We start from the raw sequence: 5,438 nt of genomic DNA, 5'->3' as shown, positions 1-5,438 counted from the left end.
ACTCATTGAAGATTCAGCAAAGTGGCAGGGTACAAGATCAATATACAAAAATCAGTTTGATTCCTCTATGCTATCAAGGATAGCTCTGAAAAGAAAAATTGGAAAACAAAAATTTGTAGAAAACTACAAAACCTCTACAAGAAAAAGACACACAACTCAATTTAAAAATGGGCACAGGATATGAACAGACACTTCACCAAGGAAGACATTCAGTCAGTCAACAAACGTATGAAGAAATGTTCACGATTATTAGCCATTGTTGTTGTTAAGTGCCGTCGCGTTGCTTCTGACTCATAGCATAGGGTTTCTGAGGAGCAACTGCTGAGTTTGAACGCCGAAGTTGCTGTTCAAATCGACTGTGCAGTCCAGCACATTAACCCACAGCATCACACCGGGATTCCTCTTAGCCTTTGTTGTTGTGATTGTTGTGAAGTGCCATTGAGTCAATTCTGATCCATAGCGACCTTGTATAGGGTTTTCAAGGAAAAGCTGGTGAGCTTTAATCACCAAATTTGCAGTTCAAATGACTTTGCAGTCTAACACATTAGCCCGCAGCGCCACACCAAGACTCCCATTAGCCATTGCTGTTGTTAAGTGCCATTGAGTCGATTCCGACCCATAGTGACCCTGCAGTTCAAACGGCTTTGCAGTCTGGCACATTAACCCAAGAGAGATGCAGATCAAAACAACAATGAGATATCATCTCACACCAATAGTAACAGTGAAGTTCAAAAACGCAGAAGACAACAAATGCTGGTGAGGGTGTGGAAAGACTGGAGACCCTCCTATGTTACTAGTGGGACTGTGAAGTGGTCCAACCACTCTGAAAAACAGTCTGGTGCTTCCTCAGAAAGTTGGAAATAGAAATACCTTATGACCCAGCAATCCCTTTATTTGCTACATATCCACAAGAAATATGAGCCAGAGCACAAGTGGATACATGCATACCAATGTTCATTGAAGCACTATTCACAATAGCAAAAAGATGGAGACAGCCTAAGTGCCCACCAATGAAAGAATGGGTCAACAAACTTTGGTACATACACACAATGAAATACTATGCAACACTGAAGAATAATGATGAATCTGCAAACATGCCATAACATGGATGAACCTTGAGGACATTATGCTGAGTGAAATTAGTCAGAAAAGAACAAATATTGCACGAGACCATTATTTTAAAAGATTAAGAAAAGACTGCCATATGAAAATCAACATGTTTTGGTTGTTACCAGGGGTGAGAGGGAGGGGAGAGTAATTCACAGGCTAGGAAGTAGACTCATATTAGCTTGGTGATGGTGACAAAGAAGGAGAGGGCAATACACAAGAAGAGTGAGGGTGGCAGATGAACATTGAAGATATAGATGTAGATATATATCAAATACATATAAATAAAACCTTGAAACAATTGAGTCCTGTGATACAGAGATTGAGACATAGTCTGAAAGAGTAAAGGAGGGGAAAAATGTTTAAGTGCTTGACTATCTTGTAGATAAATATTGGTTTCCCCTGCCTACGATTGTGAAATAAATATTTAAGTGTGATAGAAGTAGATATTAGGAATTATGATTACAGAAAGCTTGTAAGGCAGTTTTCAGGCTATAACTCATTAGATTAGTTAAAAGGGGAGTTAGAATTTGCCCAGAGAAATTGACTTCTTGTTAAGCACTTGTGGAGTGTGGGGGCTTAGGTGGAATTCTGAGCCCCACCCAGAACCTTCTGAAAATGGAACATTCCCACTTGAGAAGACAAGCCGACCAACCCAGAACAGCTGGGAGAACAGAAAATTCTTACTGAAAGAAAGACCGGCATAAAAAAACAGACTGTTGGGCTGTTAGAATATCAAACAAGCTGTTTGCTTTGGAGGCATCAAAACAAGAAAAGTCAGCCCATCAGAGTAAACCCCCTTATAAGACTGAAACTCATAGGGAACCCACTAGCAGTTTACTATGTTTCCTGGTGATACCCTGGTGTACTTCTGAGTAGAAGCAGGGAAAATGCAGAAATGAAGACATGAGCTGAGTTTGGCCATGTTTCATTGGCACCCATTGGTCTTGAGATGAGAAAGAAAAGCGGCAATCCTGTCTGGTCTGAAGTTTAGGGAAATGTGTGAACACCTGAGCCCAATGGCACTAACCTAGTCACTGGGGGCTAGAGCTGCAAGTGAAGTAGCCAGCTGGTCTGAAATGCAGGGAGGTGTGTGTGAACTCCCAAACTTGCAGCTAGTACTCATATGACCTAGTTTGAATGGCTAGTTGACCAGAACTCGACCAGATTAAGATACAGATACTTGATACTGTGAGCAAGTGTGTTGTTGTTGTTATTAAGTGCTGTCGAGTCGGTTCCGACCCCTAGCGGCCCTATATAGAGTTTCCAAGGAGTGCCTGGTAAGCTTGAACCACCAACCTTGTGGTTCAAACTGACATGCAGTCCAACTCATTAACCCAATGAACTGGATGGACCTTTACTTATGGATGTAGTTGCTCAAAATTCCAACCGAAATAGAAGGATTCTTTATATTAAGGATCAAGCCTGTCTCCTCAGTGTGCTGGGTTGACAGAGATGGGAAATCTAGACATTGCCTATGAAAAATGTTGTTGTTGTTGTTAAGTGCCGTTGAGTCAGTTCTGACCCATAGTGACCCTGTATAGAGTTTCCAAGGAGCAGCTGTTGAGCTTGAACCTCCAATCTTGCAGTTCAAACAGCTTTGCAGTCTGGCGCATTAACCCATGGGAGGGCCATAAGGCACAAAGTTGCTGGTTTACAAGCTTTCATGAGTGTGCTTAGTTTCAGAACGAAGAGGGTAAGGTAGAATCCCCACTGACTAGTTTTTCTCTTGTCCAGATGGATTTGGTGGAAGGGGATGGGGGATGATGGTGATAGGATTTTATTGATTCAATTGTGAGTAATTGTTAACAGGATTAATTGGAATTGTCACAAATGTAATTGTAGATTTGTAACTAACAGGGGGGAGTAGTTAGTCTTTCATTTTAGGAACAGATGATTCCAGAACCATGAAGAAAGAAGAGCATGAGTAGAATGTGAGGTCCTACCTAGAAAAGTGGCAACAGCAGAGATGGTGGCAGAGGCAATGGCATGGAGAGAGAGAGAGAGCGCAGCTGTGGATTCTAGGTCAATGGACTGAGAAAGGCTGTGTGCCTGTGTGCAGGAGGCTGCTTTGCAAAATGTACCCTTTGGACATTTAAATGAATATATATTTTTTGTTTTGTATGTATACATCAAATATTTTTGCTTCATTTGCAAAAATAAGATGTATAAGGGAAGCCACAAGGAGGAGATGTTAACCATTGAGATGAAAGAAAATGTATGATTGGTTGAAAGTAAAGCTCTCTGTAAACCTTCACTCAATTCACAATAAAAAGTTAAAAATAAGTGTTCAAGTGCAAAGATGTCACTTTAAGGTAAGGGCACCTGACCCAAGTCATGGTATTTTCAATCACCTCATATATGTATGAAAGTTGGACACTGAATAAGGAAGACAGTAGAAGAATTGATACATTTGAATTGATTGACAAAGAATATTGAAAGTACCATGGACTGCCAGAAGAACAATCAAATTTGTCTTGGAAGATGTGCAGCCAGTGTGTTCCTTATAAGTGAGAATAGTGAGACTTTGTCTCTCATACTTTGGACATATTATCAGGAGGGACCAGTCCCTGGAGAATGACATCATGCTTGGAAAAGTGGATGGTCAGCTAAAACAAGGAAGACACCCTAAAAAGATGGATTGGCACAGTGTCAGCAACGATGACCTCAGACATAACAAAAATTGTGAATATGTCATAGGACCCGGCAGTGTTTGGTTCTGTTGTGCATAGGGTTGCTATGAGTTGGCAGCAACTTACCACCACCTAACAACAACAACATTAAGAATAGGAAGTAGTTTGCATTTTGTTAGGCAGTGCCATACTAGAAATACATATCATAGCCTCTGTCCGCCAGTAAGATGGAAATCTTGACTTGATTAGGTATTTGTGGCCATAGCCAATATGTTACATCCAAACACTTGACTCTTTATCTAAACTAGTGTTTCTCAACCCTGAATCACCTGACAAGTTTCAGTGAGTATGATTCCTGGGTCTCACCCACAGATTCTGGTATTAGTAGTCTAGGATGCCTGGGCTTCAGAATTTCTAAAAGCAGAGCAGTGTGTGTGATGGACATTATGGTGTAGGACCATCCAATGTCTAACTCCCACCAAACAGCGTTTCTGCCCTGCTGGGTCTGGGTAAGAGAAGGTGCAAGAAGATACTGATTGGATGACATGATTCAGCTGTTTATATTAGTAGAGTTAATTGTGTGAGAAGATACTGATTGGATGATATGATTCAGCTGTGTATGTTAGTAGAGTTCATTTTAATTGTAAAAACATGAAACTCTAGCATGCGTTTAAAATGAGTCATTTCAGAAGCAAAAAGTGGGGATCTCACCACCATTGAAGAAGAAGAGCCAGAAGTAGTAGGGTGCATACTTTGGCTCCTGAGATCCCTGCACACTGGGCCTCCTTGACTCAGGGACAGAAAGTTATTACACCAGAGAATGGCAGCAGAGCAACAGAAGCAGAAGTAAGAGCCAGAGCACAAGACAGAGCAGTAGGCTTCCCAGGCCATGAACAAGTAAAGCTGAATGTTTTTGGGCAGGAGGCCTACTTACAGAGTAAATGCCTTAAGGCACTTAAGTGGGGGAGGCTTGCTCACCCACAGAGCCAGAGTCCAGTGCCTTCAGGGTCAGCCTGAAGTTTATGGTAGAGTGGTATGTGCTGTGGGCATTTATTAGCAGCTGACTAAAAATGTGCCCTAAACATTTCTGACCCCAAATTATAAACTGTTAACTTTCCTATCTGCTAAAGCAAATGGAAGAATTGAAGAGTGGTTACGAATCGGGCTGCGAACCTTAAGGTCAGTGGTTCAAAACTACCAGCTGCTCCGCGGAAGAAAGATGAGGCTTTTTACTCCCGTAAAGATTTACACCCTCGGAAACCCTATACAGGGTCGCTATGGGTCGGAACGGACTCGATGGCACATAACAACAATAACAACAAGAGCTGAACAGAAAATTTCAAAGATCAGCCTAGAAGATAAAACCAAATACTATAATAAAATATGCAAAGATTTAGGATTAGAAAACCAAAAAGGAAGAACATGGTTAGCATTTCTCAAGCTGGGGGAACTGAAGAAAAAATTCAAGCCTCGACTTTTGTTATTGAAAGATTCTCTGGGCAAATTATTGAATGATGCAGAATGCATCGAGAAAAGATGGAGGGACTACACAGAGTCATTGTACCAAAAGGAAATGGTTAATGTTTAACCATTTCAAGAGGTACCATATAAACAAGAGCCAATGGTACTCACAGAGGAAGTCCAAAGTGCATTGAAGGAATTGGCAAAGAACAAGGCACCAGGAATTGATGGAATAAA

This window comes from Chrysochloris asiatica, unplaced genomic scaffold (assembly GCF_000296735.1).
Source record: "Chrysochloris asiatica unplaced genomic scaffold, ChrAsi1.0 scaffold00039, whole genome shotgun sequence".
In the NCBI taxonomy this organism is placed as follows: Eukaryota; Metazoa; Chordata; class Mammalia; order Afrosoricida; family Chrysochloridae; genus Chrysochloris; species Chrysochloris asiatica.
The sequence above is the reverse complement of the archived record's forward strand: the minus strand, read 5'-3'. Positions refer to the sequence as shown.